The following is an 18551-nucleotide window of genomic DNA, read 5'->3' on the forward strand; positions in this document are numbered from 1 at the left end:
GATGAAAATTTAAAAAAAAAGTGAGAGATATGGAGATTGAAAATCGTCAAGCAAGTATTAGAGATATGGTAAGAGAGCTCGACATCTCTCGCAAGTCCAATGGAATGAATTTGGTGGATATTTTGGGTATGAAACGCGTTCTGAACTTAAAACCAAAAACGCAATGAATACCATTGATCAACCACCCTATTCACCAGATCTGGTTCCATGCGATTCTTTCTTTTTACCCAAACTGAAGTTGCTGCTGCGTGGAACCCGTTTTCAGTCGATCGAAGAGATGAAACAAAATTAGCTAAAGAAGCTTAAGGCCATTCGGTGCTTATGAAAAGTGTTTCGAAGACTGAAAAATCGTTGACATAAGTGTATAACATCTGCTGAGCATTACCTCGAAGTAAATATTTTTCGTTTAATTTACAATTGACGAGTACTATTTTGGTCACAATATACGCTCTTATAATTTTACAAAAATTGTATGTAGGTGTGTCACTTAACTATGACTTATAGAACATGAATTATGCAAGTATATATTTTGATAATAAAAAAAATAAAAATAATAACTCGATATCTGTAAATGTCAATGAAAATTTATAGGACTCATCGATTCAAAATGATTGGCCTCGCAGAAGAAAAAATGTGTGATTAATGATAATAAATAGCTGTTTTTTAACACGCCAACACTAAAATTCCAGTTACCTAGCGCACAATAGTAGCAAAAATTTACAATATGTAGAAGCTGTCTTTGTTTACAACATCAACATCCACTATTCATCTCTGCAAATCCCAAACACCACTAAATTTCATACATTCCTTCCAAATGTTAAAAGCGCCTAAATGTATGCTATGTCTCAGTTTGTGTGGATGTTCAACTGAAGACTTATTTAAATTCATATTATTTCGCCATTAAGAGCTTTATGCTTTTATGAGCCATTGCTCAAGAAAATTGTTCTACGACTTTCTTTCTTTCTACAATATTGCACGAAAACAAATATTTAAATATGCCTCTAATATGTTTTTAAATGTATGGGTGCATACTACTCCTATCAACACGTTTATTTATGTGCGGATATGTGTTTAGAGGTGGGTGTGTGTGTGTGCGTTGCGGCACACACATGTTTTGCTCATATATAAGCATTTTTATTAAGTAATGCCTGCTTGGGCATAAATAACATTCACTGCCACATTTGCCAACAATATAAATGTAATAAATGAAAGCAAAGAACCTTACACAAATACACGCGCACGCACTTCACTAATATGTATTTAATATGCAATGTGTATATGTTTGTGTATTTATTTGAAAATATGTACTAACTGACCATTTGGCTTGGTGTGCTGTTGGCTGGGCCTAAGTTAAGCATAATGACATCATAAAGAGCATAAATATATGCAAACATACACACACACACAGCTGCCGACTTCTTATGATATTTGTTTATGTATTTATGTATACGTGAGTATATTGTATTGTTGTTGTTTGCTGCTATATAAAATATGAGTATGAGCATATATTAGAATTTATGCTTCAAGGGAGATACAAGGACATGCTAGGCTATTATGGCATTTCACTCACTCTTCAGCTCTTCTATTTTATGCACTATCTGTTTGCTTTCTCAAGAGCCACTTTTATTAGTGCCGCTTAACAAAAGCTTAAATAATTGCATTTCTCGACAATTTTGTTGGTAGTTTTGGTATACATATATATACTCATATAAACAAACATCTACACATTAGGGTGGTACTTATGATTTTTTTTTTATATTTTATGTGGTCCAATTGCAATTTCAACGATATTCTCATATAAACATACATGCGCACATTAGGGTGGTACTTAAAATTTATTTTCGAGGGTTTTTAAATTTTTCACTATTGGAGAGTTAGGGAGGGTCGAAAGTGAAAAAGTAAAGATAAGATAATATTTCGACAAAAATGTTGGTTTGAAAACCTTGAATTTCAAAACAGTAAATATTTTCCATGAAATCGAAAAAATAAGAAATTGATAATCAAAATTCATAATTCGAAAAAAGAAATTAATATGTCGTTGCATTGAGAAATATATATGTATGTACAGTTATGGACAATAAAATAGAATCATCCGTGGTACTAATTTTCAATTCTCAAAAAAATTATGAATTTGATTTAAATTCAACTAAGTTATATTTTTATTATGTACTTCATATCAAGTGCTATTGGTAGCAGTAAAAATATTGGAACAAAAGAATTCATAAATATTACAAAAACAAAGGTAAACAATATATTTCAAAAATTCGATGGACGAAAAAATAGAATCAAAAACTTTTTCAATAAAAGAAAAATATTTTTTTAAGGGAACTAATAGAAAAATTGGTAGTACATTGTAGTGTATTCTTAATCGTGTAATCCCGATGCACATCTTCTAAGCATAGACCTAATTAGGCTACCGAAAGTGTTCTGTGGAACAAAATACCAGACCTTTGTCCCTTCTCTCAGAATTCTGCTTTATTTTTCGGTTTAAGGGGTGCAATATTTTCCTTAACAATTTTCCGTAAGTTTTTGATGAGATTCAGATCTGCTGATTACTCTGGCCAAGCCATAACGCTAGCACCATGATCTGAAAACCACTTTTTGGCAAGACCCGAAATATGTTTCGGGTCGCTCTCTTGTTGGAATTGCCAAAATGCAAAGCCAATTCCAGCCAGCATTTGAGAATATGAGATTATCTAAAACCTTAACGTATATATAGCGGTCTATGTTATTTTGTTTCCAAAATATAGGTCCCGGAACACAATATGAGAAACAATACTAAACCAATATATTGCCCCCACAGCGTTTGAAAGACCTAGTCGTGTAGCGGACGCACATTTCTTTGTTTTTTGGACGTCGGACTCATGCATAACTATCATTTCCTATCATATTAATTTTGCATTGAGACTATAAAATGTCGAACCATTTTTTCTTAATTTTCAGCTCCGCCCTAATTAATGTGTCGTTTTGCAAACTGAGTACGATCGTATCTATGCCATTTTCTCAGCATTGGCACCTTTCGGGACCATGTGCCAAAGCAATTTTTCTCCACAAGTCGTCTTCTTACTGTTCTCGAAGAAATTTTTGCAAATAATTCTTATTGAATAGCTGCAGAGGCCTTTAACGGTACACGCATCGGCAATCGTGCAATATTTCGAACGACTTGCGCAGTCATTTTTTTGTGATCGGGCTATTTTTTCAGACATTTTAAGGCATCAAACACAAATATTTGAGACATATTTCATATATTTGCAATTTGCCGTTACGCATGACCCATCCCTTGCAAATTTTGGACGCACAATCTTTCCCCCTCTAAACAATGTTTTGCTTGACCCATTTTTTTAAATAAATTCATAATTGATACAATTATTCATTCCACAGATCTAATTAAGTTAATATAACTACTTTTTACGCTTTTTAAATTCAACATTTTTCATTTATGAAACTATTTCGCTATTGATTCTATTATTTTGTCACTAAGCAAGAGGCATGCTATTTACACTTTTTAAATTACAGTTAACTGTAAAACACGACAATGCTATCTTTTCCTCTTTTTTAAAAGTACATATTATTGCCTTTGTTATTATGCCGAAAAGTTACTACATAGATGAAAAAATTTCAAAAAAATTTATGATATTGTTTCAAAGCAACACCTTTGATTCTATTTTATTGTCCATAACTGTATATAAAAACCATAGTAAAAGAACTTTATAGTAATCGGATCTTTTATATTCGAGTCTCTTAAAGTGATTTGAAAACTGCAGCGCGGAGAAAATCTAGTTTGAAAATAAACTGTTTGAACTGAGGCAACTGAGGGACTACCCTTTAGAGGCTGAAACTCAAAAACTATTTGAGAAACAAATTTAAAATTTTACTGTGGTATTTTTATAATATTATCAATATATGAAAAATAAGTTATTTTTTTTTAATTTTACACTAGGTATGCCCTTAAATATCTATTTATACATATATGACACGCCCTGCTTAAAAAAATATTTTGGGCACACCCTAATGTGTAAAAAATGTCATGTTTATCGATAAACGCATATTTACTATATATTTTTAAACTTATTGCAAAAAAATGTACCACCCTAATGTACAATTTTAATTTTGACCCACCCTAATGCGCAAAACAATTTTAATACTGGCCAGAAAGTCTCTGCATGTCTACTATATTCGCAAACTAATAACAACCGCGTCATAAATAACCACAACAATGGCAAGGAAAGTGCAATAATTGCCTATTTGCTTACAAAAGACACTTGATTTGCTACTTAAGACAGTGCCACAGACAGGAGTCGAAATGCGCTAAAGTTTTGGCTATTCCAAATGGCAGCATATTTTCTGTCAACTATACTCTGTATAAATTTGTATAATATATATATATCTATATATTTGTATATATACTGTTTTGTTGCTGTCACTTCATACTGAATGCATACTGTTGCCTGGCGGTTAGTCTGAAGGGCGCACTATTCATTTCATTTGCTGTAATCTCCGCAGAATTGTTGCTGTTGTATGCATAATGTGAATTATTCAATTACATTTCGTTTAATATTTCAATTTAATTATAAGCGCTGCAAGGATGAAGGCAGAGCTCGTATTCACATTCGCGCCAAAATTCTGTAACTTGACACTAGCGCGCTCTCTACATTATGCACAGTGTGGCAACGCGCTTATATATGTACACTAGCTCCACAAACACACATACATATGTAGCTGTGTATGTGTAGGCATTCATGCATATATTTCCACCTTTTGTATGTACTCGTTTACATATTTAATTTCATTCATGACCCACTCACCTTAGTCCTTGATATATCCGACGCTGTCGCAAGCGACAGGCAGCAGCCGCATGAGCCGCAGTTAAGCGTTCACACACACAAACACAGATTTTCTGCTTATGTGTGTGTACTTATGGATGTGTGCTTGAATGTGTGTACTTTCACACAATCCACACTCCCTATAATTAAGCCAATGTAAGCGTGTGTTAGTGTGTGATTGTGTGGGCTTTCTCTCTTAATGGTAATGTGACTCTCACCTGTAAGTAAAGAATTTAAAACAATCTCATTAATAACTTAATTTGGCGAACATTTCGGTTTATAATTGCGTTTAATTGCATTTGCATATATACACAACCTAACTGTTGTATGCGGAAACGAGTGGCAAATGTTAGTTAGCATGTGTTAATTAAATATATTCACATGCTATGGTGAACAAAGTTCAAAGTTTTGGCGCTATGGGAGGACTCCTTTTATAACTTTAAGTATCTTTGAAATGAGTTGGGTGTGTGTACCAGAAAACAAGGAAATCACTTCAGCAACCATTCATACTTTTAATAACCTAAACAAGGTATAATAAGTTTGCAACGAAGTTTGTAACGTCAATGAACCTATATATAGTATGGCGAAGACACTCATAGCGTGTAATGTTCAGTTCTTTCCAAAGTCAGTCAAAACTCCCGTATGATATTTGCAGTCAACTAAAACGCCCTAAACCTATCACAAATCTGCTAAGGTATTTTATTTCTATTTCCGTTATTTCACCTGGATGTCTAAAGGTATGGTTTTTTCACCTTGATCTGGCAAAAGCGCAACATTCGAGTAGGAAGTGTTAAGATGATACTATCTCGTATATTTCCAAACAGTTGATGCAGCTGGCTTCTGGTAACGTATTCACTCTTACCGCACAAATTCCGATGGAACATTTTCCAGTCAGAACTCCTACTTATATGTAAATATGAACCTTGCAGATAGAAGAGTTCCCTAAAGCTCTTACGATTTTCCCTGAGCCAGAAGGACCTTGCGACTGCACACATCGCCAGCACCTTCTGATTTGGTCTAGGGCTCAGCAGACCAGTAGTGAACCATAAGAAGTCAACGCAGCTTCTACCCATTCCCGTTCCGTAGCTATTGAGACTGAAGTATCTGCCCTGGCAAGCTCAATACCCGCACAATTTATTGCAATACCGCTATCGCCATTCACCCAAAACAGTGTAATCATGTAGTAACTCGATGCTAGTGATAAGGAGTCAGATTTCCGTATACTAGTTTTGAGCGCCCAGTCAGCGAACTGAACGCTAATATAGCTGTCATACTATTGGAGTAAATAATCAGCACATTCAAGGAAGCTGATAGATCTACTGCCACCTGTATAGAAACCAACTTCGCTTGGAAGACGCTGCAGTGGTCAAAAAGCCTAAAACTGGATCTAAGGGAAAGTGTCCAACGAGTTCTTACCCCCCATGCCTCCCTAGAATTTATAGGAACTGAAAAGCTAGAGCCAGGGCTAGGTTCAGCGATCTGGTAATCCAATTATTTTGGAAGGAAATCAAATTGTACGAGGACTCCAAAGTGCCCAAGCTTACAGTCATCTAAGTATACAGATTATCTGAGTTTGAGGTCAGCTACTGCATTCATATATTTTGCAGCTATGTCCAACGGTGTTATATAAGCAGCTTTCCACGAAGATCTCTTGGCCTTCCTTATTTAGGACTTGTAGTTTGCAAGTACTGTCTCTTACAATAGCCAATCGTTAGTTTTCACACTCCTAGGCGCATTTTTGAAGAACCATCTACAAGAAGTCCTAATTTTCGAGAGTTCCAATGTTCAGCAGAAGAAGTTTCCGCTGTCGCTTGGGGAAGCGCTCTCTAAGGAAGCTTTACAAGCCAAGCTAAAGACTTCGACCCACTTACCCACCGCGTCAGGGGAAAGCAAAGAGACCCTATAAAATATATTCAAAAAAGCTGCTTAGTTGTCGGAATTCCCGATATAAGCCAACAATAGTACATGTATTGCTGTCATAGGAACTGGCCGATCAAACATAAATTCTTGCAATTTCTATAATCTTTGAACAAATTTTTCCCATTGCACAACTCTGGCATATATAGCCTTTTAGTCATTTTTACTGATACTACCTCCACAGGCAATGGCGGTACTCTTCACAAATTTCGAACTTCAAGATTTTCGAAAGAGCAGTTTAGGTCCAGGTAGTAGTTGCTTTAGTGAAGTTTAACTTGACTCACCCCTTATTGTGGAACAACTTGTTGACAGTCTTTAGCAAAATAAAAATTATACTGCCTTCCGATTAGAATCTACTGTCGAGTAAATGAAGTAAACTTAACTAAATTTTGATTAAGCACCATCTAGTCTGGCAAAGTTTGATAGATGCCATTTAGTCTCGTAATCTGTTGCTAATGCTTTCAACAATTGAAAAATCTGCTAGCAGCTGCAGGTTCCAATTTTAAACCATTGGCAGCGGGTATCTTCAATTAATTCTGACATCCAAATCACCTAGGATCATATACAGGAAGCCTATTTATTTATTTCCGTAGAATGTGACATAAAATATTATACAGTTATGTATCTGCTTACTACCGTCATATAGTATTATAAGTTAATATTCGCAAAAAATGTGTTACCGGTTTCAAATTTTTCGTTATATGGACATGTAAGCTTCAGTTTTCTGTATAACAACAACAACTTGCATCATATGAACGCACAGCCACATGTAGTGCGTTGTGATGGTTGCAATATTTGAAACCGCTTGCAAGGCAAGTCAACTGCCAGTAAGTGTAACTCACGTGGAGAACAACAATAACACAGCAATAAATAGTCATAAGCCGAGAATTGCTGCGGGCTGTGAGCTGCGGACTGCAGCTGCTACGAGACGCCGGGGAACATCAAGTTGCTGCCACCGACGCTCAAGTGTGACACAAGCTCAACAACAGCAACAACAACAAGCTTAGAAAAGTGTTAGCAACCGGGAAGTATGTTGTCTGCTGACAACAAGTAAAAAACAACAACAGCACAAGTAGCAAGAATGGCTGAAGCAACAGAGTGTCGCAGCGACAATATTATTGTCAGTAATTTAAACTTTATAAACAACAACACAACAACGAAAAACGACACGTGAACAACACAACGGTCGCTGGGAGCGAAGAATATGCTGAAATGACAGACACAAACAACAACAACACGTGTGGGAAAAATAGAAAATAAAGAAATCGACGGTAAAAAAAGTGGTGCGGGCAACCATAAATGCCAGAGTTGTCGGCTGACAGTGTTTATTATTGTTGTTGTTGTTGGTCGCGTAACACTGTGTAGCAATGGCGGTGGCAGTGTCAGCGACAGCTCATCAGTGTCAACAGTTTTTCGCGACCAGCGGCAGTCACGACAACAGCCAATAGGTGGCAGCGAGTGTGCGCAGCACTCACAAGTGTGTGTGTGTGTGGGTACATTGTATATGTGTGTATGGGCTAAGTCGCATTCGTTGAGTGGCAGCTATTTTTGTCACCGTTGTTATGGCGCTCGCTCTTTTTTATTTCCACATTTTTTGTCATATATTTTTGGTTTACTATGGCTTTTGTTGCTGTTGCTTCCACATCAGTTCACTATCAACATTTTGTAACCCAACACATGCAACACTTCACACTGCTTGTGTTTACAATCTGCGCGTGTGCTCTTACCCCGCTACATATACAGTTATAATAAACACTGTTGCGCTTGCCTGTAACGGTACCTATGCGGATGGGCTGCAATGAAGTTGCAGATTTGTTGAGTTGTGATCTCCACATTGGTATCCGCTTGCAGGGACCACAGCAACAAAATCATTTGCATCATAAATGCATTTCCGCGCATGAGTGTGTTTGTGTGTGTGTGTGTGTGTGTGTGAAGTGGTGATTTCAACATTTCGCGAAATAATACTGTCATGTTTATTTGCGCATTGTCGGTTAGCTTGCAACATTTGCGCTGCCATTCAACATATTTCACAAATCAAACAGAAATCAACAAAGCTCAGTAAACAAAAAGTTTGGTTATCTGAGAGAGAGCTGAAGTATCATAGGTATTTGAGCAATCCCGCAACGCATTTCTAAACTGAGCCAGTTGGATCAGTTTAAACCCTAAGAATTGTCGAAGGGGGCTTCAAGCCATGTTAAGTTAATTTGTATCTGTCTATTGTTGGAGTAACCGCGAGTACTCTAGTTCTCAAGAATCTTTTCTTAATTGCCACTCAAAATTAGAGCATCTACTCTCTGAAGAAGAAAACTTCAACCTTCGTCCCACCATATTCTTCAAAGAAGCTGATGCTCCTAATCAGTTCTTCGCCGCCGTGTTTGAACCCATCGGTCTCTCATCGCATTGCTGTTCTTCAGACGGGTAAATGTTATTCACATTTCCTCATGTTCGGGCAATATAACATCAGTTCCTTCGTTATCGATTGAGGAATCGCGTTCGCCATTTCCTAGTGTTATGCTTTCACTGCCATTCAGTAGGCTAGAGAAGTCTTCCCTCCATAATTTTAGTATTATCTGGGCTTCGGTTACTAAATCACCTCTGGGGGTTCTACAAGAGTCTTCAGATCTATGTAAAAGAAGGTATTTTTAATGAATTCGCGAAGGGTCGCTAGAGTGAATTGGGTATTGTTGCAAGGTAGATAGTATACTATATTTAAGAGTCATTAGCCCATGAATGAGGGGCCAGGAACAATACATACCTATTCAGTGAACATGAACTCATGGTACAATAACATTATAGGCTATGCGCTCAAATCACCGCTAACTCTAATCGCTAATGCTAACTGGGCATAAGCCACAGGGTACTGAATTCGGTAGACATGCCGGTATGCCTGCTATCAGCTCAAACTAAGCGCTAGTTCATCAACACAGGTATAATTTTGTTGGTGTGAAGTATCGCTGCAATTGAATGCAGTTCCACATATTCTGTTGTGTGTGTGTGTGTGTGTGTGTGTAGCATTCCAGCATTCTGCTGTTTCATACGGGATAATCTATTCAAATGTGCAAATACAGTCATGTGGCAAGAGTGAAATACTATCCAACACCACCACCAACAACAGCAATAGCAACAACCAACAAGCGAGTAACTGATGTGCCGTCGACAGATGCAATCAATGTTTAAATTACGCGGAAAAGTATCTCATTTCCAAGCGTCAAGTGGCTGGCCAGGCTCATCAGTTATGGTTTTATGCCGGCAATGGATATGCTATGCAAAAGCCATTGGTCAACATGGAATTTAACTATTTGCAGTGCAATTTGATAGCCACGCAGGTGAATTCATATATATACATATGTGCGTGTGCGTCCACACGTGTGTGTGTATAATTGAGTTTATGCAAGTGGAGCGAGGGAAATGCGAGAATGCCTGCCTTCAATGGCGCCCGAGGCGTAAACGCATAAATATTTTGCATGCGAGGAAAAAACTTGAAATTCTTCGGTTGCATCTGGTTGTTAGTGAGCTTTTAGGCGCACTGAGCGCAGGCGAACTCATTGGATCGTTAGCGTAATTGCAGATAAAAATGATAATAATGCACCGTTATTTTGCTATGCATACACATATAAATATGCGAACACACGCACACATGCTCACACATATGGCACATTTATGATGCCTGCCAAACAAGCGTTACTGAAACTCACACATAAAATATGTTGCAGCGTCCAATTTAAGCACCTTTAGTTGGGGCTACTCGCAAAAGCTTTTCATGGCGCACAAAAGTATTAAAAGTATATCTTCTTGAGACCGTGTTTGTGCACTGCGGAGACGGCAAACAGATAAAGCAAAGCCACCACGCCACACTCACACACACGGTCACATCTTGGTGGCATATCCTGATATGAATTTTGCGTCCACCAGTGTGCGTTTGTGTGTGTGAGCAGACGGAAGCCGAGGCAGTCAACTTGCAACCAGCAAATAACTGCACATTACACGTTGTCACTTCGAACACGATGCAACATTAATAACTAATGCAACAGAGACGACCGCAAATTGAAGGTAGTGTGAATGTTGGCATACTTGCGTGCCGACATCTTGGAACAGCTTGCCGCTTGTGGCATGACTACGACTATCGACAATACGGCTACATGCTGGTCGCGGCGGTCGCTACACATGACCAGATGTGGTGCAGTGGGTGCTACATGATATTTTAGTGGTCAAAATTTAAAAAAAAGTTAACAAATCTTTCCATAACAGAAATATATTTTTGATTTGTATGGTAGCTATATGCTATAGTGATCCGATCTGAATAATAATGTTCGAAGATTTTAGCGTTGGCTTAGACAGTACTTTGTGCTGAATTTCGTGAAGATATCTTGTGAAATTAAATAGTTTTCCATACAAATACTTGATTTGGACAGGTCAGTTTGTACGGCAGCTATATGCTATAGTGATCCGATCCAAATAATTTTTTCGGAGATTGTAAAGTAGCCTTGAGGAATAAGCTATGCCAAATTTCGTGAAGATATCTTGTCAAATTAAAAGTATTCCACACACGGACTTGATTTTGATCGGTCAGTTTGTACGGCAGCTATATGCTATAGTGATCCGATCTGAATAGGTTTTTCGAAAATTGAAGCGTTGCCTCGGATAATAATCTATGTCAAATTTCATGAAGACATCTCATCAACTAACACGTTTTCCAAACAAGGTTCTGATTTTTAACGGTCAGTTTGTATGGCAGCTATATGTTCTAGTGGTCGAATAAAAAAAGTTTCGTCAAATGAGCAGTTTCTTGAATAAAAAAGGTCGTATGTAAAACTTTAGATCATTATCTTAAAAACTGAGAGACGTGTTTAAGGATAACTCGAAAAAGTTGAAAAAGTTGCTACATGTATGGAACTCACTTTAAGGACATTAATGGGGTAACTGGTTATTTTTAAAACTATATATGTAAACTAGTACTACATAACCCGTTCCCAGGACAATTTTGAAAGCATTATTAACTCAATATTTTCTTTTCGTTTTAACAAATTTTTACGTACCGGCGTTATAGGCTATCCAAGTGAGATTCTTTTAGAATGGAAACTGCCTAAACTATTGAACCTTATTTTGTCTTAATCTGAGAAGTAGTGAGAAGCAATTTCTCCCTCCAAAAGGCTACAAAAGCTTCAGGACAAGAACTCTAATGATGTAAAATGAGGAGGATCTTAAGAAAGACTTGATGAAAGAAAAAGAGAAAAAATAGCTGAAAGTAGTCTAGTTTACTCTAGTCTTTGCAATCCTATGCAGTGGACCAACAACCTATTACCATAGATAGATAAATAAATGAGGATTGCACCGCGACCTAGATTCTATTGTGCCCTGACCTATTACCATACAAGATTATGGATAATATATTACATTTTACATTATTTTAACCCAGGTTCGGCTCAAGCTGCCCCCACAGCTTTCAGCAGAAACGTTCTTAATATATTTATACGCTCATTTTATATAAAAGCCCTCCACTGTGCGCCAATGTCTTACGCCCTACTTGGCACGGCTTCACCGAATTCCTACGCCACTCAAGTCGCAGGCTCACACACTTGTCCTCTTGTCTCATTGCAGGCCAATGTGCTTGAGGTCCAACATTGCGACAGCGCGCGCCTCGCCCCTCAACTGCACCGCACCGCACCACACTGCATATTGCACACACAAATCTCCATCAGCTCGTTTTTATGGAATTTATATGCTGTTACTAGCACAGTCTATCTCGACAGCCATTACTATGCCGGGTGTGTTGTTAGTGGCTACTTTATATGGCAAGTAGCTGGAAAGATCCTTACAGATTTACTCGCAGCGGAAGTGCAAATAAATTTCCAAAGTGCAAACGTACATTTTTCAACATTTCACTCTTCTTTTCCTTTAGCAAACCGGGTTAAGGCGCAAATACTTTAAAGCTGTGACTCGTACATTGTACTAAAAGATTACACGAAGGCTGGCAGGCGGTGGCGATGTCAAAGGAGAAGCGAAGGGCTTATTGCTATCCGTATAGGAAAATAAATTGGAGGAGCCATAAATGTCAACTGGTGTGTCTATATTTTTGTATGTGGGTGTGTGTGTACGTGTGTGCTTAGCGTGAGAGGAGCTAAAATCAATTTTCGTACAAATTTTCCTCTTCACTGCGAAAGGACAGTAAAGAAATTTCGATTAGGACGTTCGTTGAATTGCGAAAAGGCCAATTATTAGAAGACAGGCACTCCAACGCACAGTTACAGCGAAGACCACGCCACTCCTCTTTGTAGAGCTATGTTGGTCAATGCACTTGATAAGTCAACACCAGCACCAATACCATCGGCAGGCATTCGCCTCATCACCACTAATAATACTGGCTCTACCTATTTTGGCTTTGTTAACGCTATAGTCTAGACTAAGCAAGCAATCGACGCGTCGGACGGCCTGAATTCTGAGCTGTCAAAAATTGGGACACGCACATGTTGGGAATTATTGATGGCCATCGTCTGTCTCTAATGGCAATTATGTTCATACAGAAAAGGCTTAAATTTATCGCTGGCAACTGAGTGCTGAGTATAAAAATACATAAAGGGTGCTGCATAAAGTGCTTTCCTTATCAAAATTTTGAGAAAATAAATATATGCCAATGAGGACGGTTTTCCTATCTCAAAGAGAGATTGTAAGAATACTTGCCATTCTGCTGAGATCAGTCATAAAAGCTCGAATGTCTCTTTCCTTTCTAGCTCTCAGTAGGTTTTCTCGGAAGTATTTTTAATAAAAAAAGACTATTATAACCATATTTTTTCAAGAGACAACCTTGACCGTCTAGTTTAATATATCTATAGTGATCACTTTCTAGATCTATCTCGCCTTCATTACTAACCCTGGCATCAGTCCTGCAATCCCATAAAACTCCAAAGAAGCCGTATTGGAACGTTCCAAAGCTCACTCTATGCTCATTTATTGCAGAACTTGGTGTTCAGTAGTAGCTGAGGTAACGATGCTCGAGATTTGATTATAAACCAAGCCGTCTCCACTATAACTGCAGAGTGGCAGCCTCATTTCGGCCAAACTTCCTTTCAATAAAAACTCTTTCTGGGCAAAAGCGTATCTAGTATGTGGTATTTACCGATATTAATGAAATAAGAAGCCTTCCAGTGCATCCAGCGGCGTTATAAAGCCCGGCTATATTTCCAGCGCGGAAGAGTCACCACTTTCCATATAATAAAGCAGCACCCTTTATACCCACATACTATCATATTTGTTATTCGAAAATTGGTTATTATTTTTGCGGTTTTTAGCGCTTCACTGCATTTCAGTGTTGCTGTCATTTATCCAAAGCCACTTATAAGTTCGAGCTCCCTCAATTGTGCGCGCGCGTTCGCACTACAGCCAACGCTATCAATACGAGTATATAGCCAGCAAAGTCGTCTGAAGTGGCTCACAAGGAGTTCTATTATTAATGCTATTGATGCGACGACAGCCAAGGCTGACGGCCTGACTTTAGCTCGTGCTATCGATGAGTGAAGTAAATAAAAATTATTTGCGCAAATTGGTTGGGTAGACGCTTAACGGGGCGCATGAGTCACTTGAGTGTACAGCCATTGGCGGCGGCATAGTTACGCCTATCGATAGCTCAATGCGTTTTTATGTGTGTATGTTTGCTATTATATATTGGGGTATTTATGTTGTTATGTGCAGGGCGATTGCTTAGACGCAGCGCAATTAAATAGTTAAGTTCGTTGGCGGCGCGCCGTAGACCGTCGGTCATTCGCATTTGTCACAAATTTCTTTTAATTGAAGCAAATTCAATTTCCGCTCGATAATCGCTGTGCTGTACGGACGGCAGCCTTGTTTCGCGCACCTGTTCCAGTTCGAAAGAAACTCGTTCAATTTCTTGCTGAGTGACAGCCATAATTCGTTTTGGCATTAACGTTTCGTTCAAACCTCTTTCGGTGCTGTCAACAAGTTAACGGGCATGTCGGGCGCTACTTTCGATCCTAACTTTCACAATTTGAAGTATTATAAGAATTAAAGCGATGTGGCAGGTGCGCTTCCGTGGTATTTTAGTTGTAGATAGATATAAAGTGGTGCGTTGATTTCTAGTTTTATCACAAACAAACACCACAGAAATCCAATTTAGCTAATAGCTCCTCATATTCATAAGGTATTTTATTATGACGATACTGTATTCTGTACACTGAATGATACGGAAATTAATATAGTAGTATCGTCGCAAATAACATTAATATGTCGAGCTTCCACTGGAAAAAATATTTATTGACAGACCATCTGCTCTTTCCATTCCTATTTTGTTGTAATTGATATTGTAGCAATATTATTCTTGTGTCGTGTTCAGTACTTCTCTGAAGCTGGTTGCGTCCAAAATCGCGACGGTGTATTGTGGAAGTTCGTCCACGTATGGAGGACATGTTCTCTTTGCATTCTTGAAAACCGACTGAGTTTCAAGGAAGTATGACTTCTGCGTAAGCATCACAGCAAAAACTGTTTGGATTGTATCATCTTCCTCAACCGAAAGCATGCGAGCCTTACTATAAAGGTGTTCGACTGATGACATCCAGTGATAGTCCATATTAGTACTGCGTAATTAATGACTGGCCAGACAATTTCAAGCGGCCAGCAACGTTTCTTTGACATTAGATGCTGCCGGCTAGCAGTAGGATTCCAAACGTAACTCTCGCGGTGGTTCACTGAAGAAATTTTAACAAAAATATTGAAGCCCAGACAAGATTTATTGTATCAATATAGATATGCGGCGAACATGATAACCTTGTCGGTCAACCGTTTCAAAGCTTATCTAGAAAGTGATCACTCCAAACATATTAGGCTCGTTGCAGTGACGAAACGAGAAGGGACCACGAAATATGCGTTTACTTTCGAAAACATGTTTTTGATTTCAGACCCAGACATCAACATCGTACATTCATCAGCGTACAAGATAATTAAAATAAACAGTCGGCAAAAATTTTTCTTAGCTGTATCCTTCGCGCGTTTGTCGACTGGGCAATGGGTGTCGCTGCTAACAATATCATGATCTCATGTCAGGGGACTTCTAGCGAAGGCTGATGTATTTTCCGAATCATCCTTTTTGGACTGCTTTACATGCATCGTCAGAAGTAGGTGAATAGAGACCTTTGAATTTAAAACTCAACATAGAGGACTATAAAGGAACGAAGCGGACTGGGATATCAGTCCAAACTCTCCTGGGCAGGCGACCGAGGGTTCCAACTCTGACAAGAAGAGAGGACACCGGAAGAAGACAAGTAAGGAGGAGTGGAAGGCAAAAGCGAGGTACAAGACAGCAGTCGGAATATGCAACCGTCTCGAGGTCAAGTCCAGCCTGAAGAAAGAAGATGTGAAATGGCTGGCTTGGGCTAGAGAGGAGGAAAAGATCGACCAGATACACTTCTCCAATCGAAATTGGTGTAATGCTTCGGATCCAGTGTATGCTAATCGCATTGAGGAACATATCGCCGGAAAGAAGCAGCGTCCGACGGAAGGCGTGGTCAGCCAATGAGATTGCGAAACGGCTTTTGACCGTTGTGCTCATAGACCGCAGTAAACCGCCAGGACAAATGTCACAGGGGTGGTGGAAATAAAGCTACTGGAAGCCTTCTTTTCAAGAAAAGACGCCGAACAGTGCGTTCTAAACCTGTGAAAAGGAGCAAAACTGGAGGTATTCCATCGGTCCCCAAAGCGACGGTAATCATGCATGCTCTGCGGCTGCTGCAACGACAGAATCCCGACGTGCCACTCAATGTTAGTTTTCTAAAGGAAATATCGAATAGCTCATGAAAGTAGGAAAAATACGAAGATGCAGAAATGTGAATCCAAATAACAGATATTTGGACTGTATCAGATGTAGCATGACTTAGGAACAACAATTCTTATGATATATAAATATGGATATAATACTTAATGGGCTATTCCATATAATTAATTTTTGAAACTGTCCAATCCCAACCCCAATAATAAGAATACCAAGAAGAAAAAGTTATGACTACTTAGTATAATAAGCATTCAGTTTCTGCTTAACCGCCGGGGACAACTGTTTTCTACTTTTCACCCTTTAATTGGTCTACGCTTTTAGTCTTTTCATGGTCAACAAAGGCTAAACTCTTAGAAATTTTTCTAATAATGTGAAAGGTTAGCGCGAACTGGCGCCTAAGCTCCTCGGTTAGCCTTTAAAGAACTCCACACTTCACTCTTCCACTTCAGCAGAAATGTCACAAAGCATTTGCCGCCTTTTGATTTACTTAATTTCTTTAGAATTGTTGCATAATATTAAGCGCAAAGCCGAGTTTGCTTGTGTGTGTTTAGTGCAGCTACATTAAGCCACGCAGGAAAAGGCAAAACGAAATTAGGTATGTGTGTGTGCCTACAAGTATATAATGGCAATCAAACAAGGGGCGGCTAGTTTTTCCACCACACAACAACAGCAACACACACACGACTACCGCAAATATCATAACGGCTCAGCGAAATGCTATGCGCGCGGGCCAGCGTCAGCAGCGCTGCAGCTTATTTGCACGAAGCTTTCAGCATAATTGCCTGTTGACACGGGAGTTAAGATTTGTGGGGCGCCTCCGCCATGAGGGTGGCTAAAAGATTTTTATTGTGCAGATAAATGAAAATTTCGAAAATTATTTACCTCACCAGTCTGTGGCAGGTAGGACTAGAAAATAGCCAGCTAAGCTTATACCGCGTTCTGACATTTATTTGTTTGTGTGTGTGTGTGTGTGTGCTGCGTAGTTTACTAGCTGTGTGTGCTTGGCATGTATAAATTAAAAGCGGAATGGCTAAAGAGCAGTTGATTAATTCTGGCATTCCACATACCTTGGCTTTTTTCCCTCATTTGGCCATCAGCACCCCCCACCCGCAGGCTTCGCTCAGCCGATAGCGTTGGCATTAAATTTTCTTGACATTCCAGTCTAGCCTTTGTTAGTTAGTCACTCAGGCCATTAGAGAAACCAATATAACGAGCTCTGGCGTTGGAAAGCGGGTTTCGTGTTTTATGACGCATTAAGTTTGCGCATAAAATTTTTTCATTTTCATTTTATTTCCTGAATTAAATATTTATAGCACATTGCAAGGGCACAGCAACACACACACAGGCGTATAAATATGAACACAAGTTTCTATTACTACCTGAAAAAGTTGTTGCTGTAAGGCGAGTATTAAAGCAAATGAGATAGCTTGTAATTAATAAAAAATAAACTCATAAAAATTTCTTCGAAAATAAACGCAGTGTTTATCAAAACGGTAATAAAAGTGTCAAATTATGTTTATATTTTTCTTTTCATAAATAATTTCGTCGAAATAAAGCGATTAGGGGCGACAACATGCAAGCTCTCTTTCGGCTCTGCCTACGCGCTGACAAAACCACTGCATATTTCTGCTGCTAGGGTTGGATATTACTGAAAAAATTTTCTGTCAATTTTTTAGGATTATTATTAATACTTCTTAAATGGAATCAGAAACATATTTTTTTTTTTTCAAATTTTCTCTTGGAAGTTGACTGAAGAGGTATTTAACAGTAAGCCTATGCCTTTTACAATAATAATAATTTAAAGTGAATCTCAGAATCATAAAAATTATTATTCTTTCTACGAGACAGGTATGCTAGTCATACGCAATACCTGAAAGTTCTATACCGATAACTCTAAGTCCAGAGTTAGGCATAAAGCAGCCTTTTAAGCTTCCGAAGTACTGCAGTATATTTCAAGCAGAGGTTTTTGCTATATCAAAAGCCACGAACCTATCCTCTAATGCATCATCAGACAACAACTCCACAGTTAATATCTA

General features: G+C 38.5%; 1 long non-coding RNA gene across 4 annotated transcripts in view; it reads right to left on the reverse strand.

The window, feature by feature from the left end:
- The window catches only part of LOC125776249 (uncharacterized), a 206031-nt gene that overhangs the window by 62318 nt on the left and 125162 nt on the right, over positions 1-18551 (reverse strand). The window contains exon 3 of one of the 4 annotated variants that reach the window (XR_007421539.1): positions 4407-4963. The exons of 2 other annotated variants lie outside the window; for them this stretch is intronic. This is a non-coding gene — a long non-coding RNA (uncharacterized LOC125776249). Of the gene's footprint in view, positions 1-4406; positions 5042-18551 lie in introns of those variants that run through there. One more of the 4 variants, XR_007421538.1, reaches the window with a different exon arrangement.

This window comes from Bactrocera dorsalis, chromosome 2 (genome assembly GCF_023373825.1).
Source record: "Bactrocera dorsalis isolate Fly_Bdor chromosome 2, ASM2337382v1, whole genome shotgun sequence".
Classification (NCBI taxonomy): Eukaryota; Metazoa; Arthropoda; class Insecta; order Diptera; family Tephritidae; genus Bactrocera; species Bactrocera dorsalis.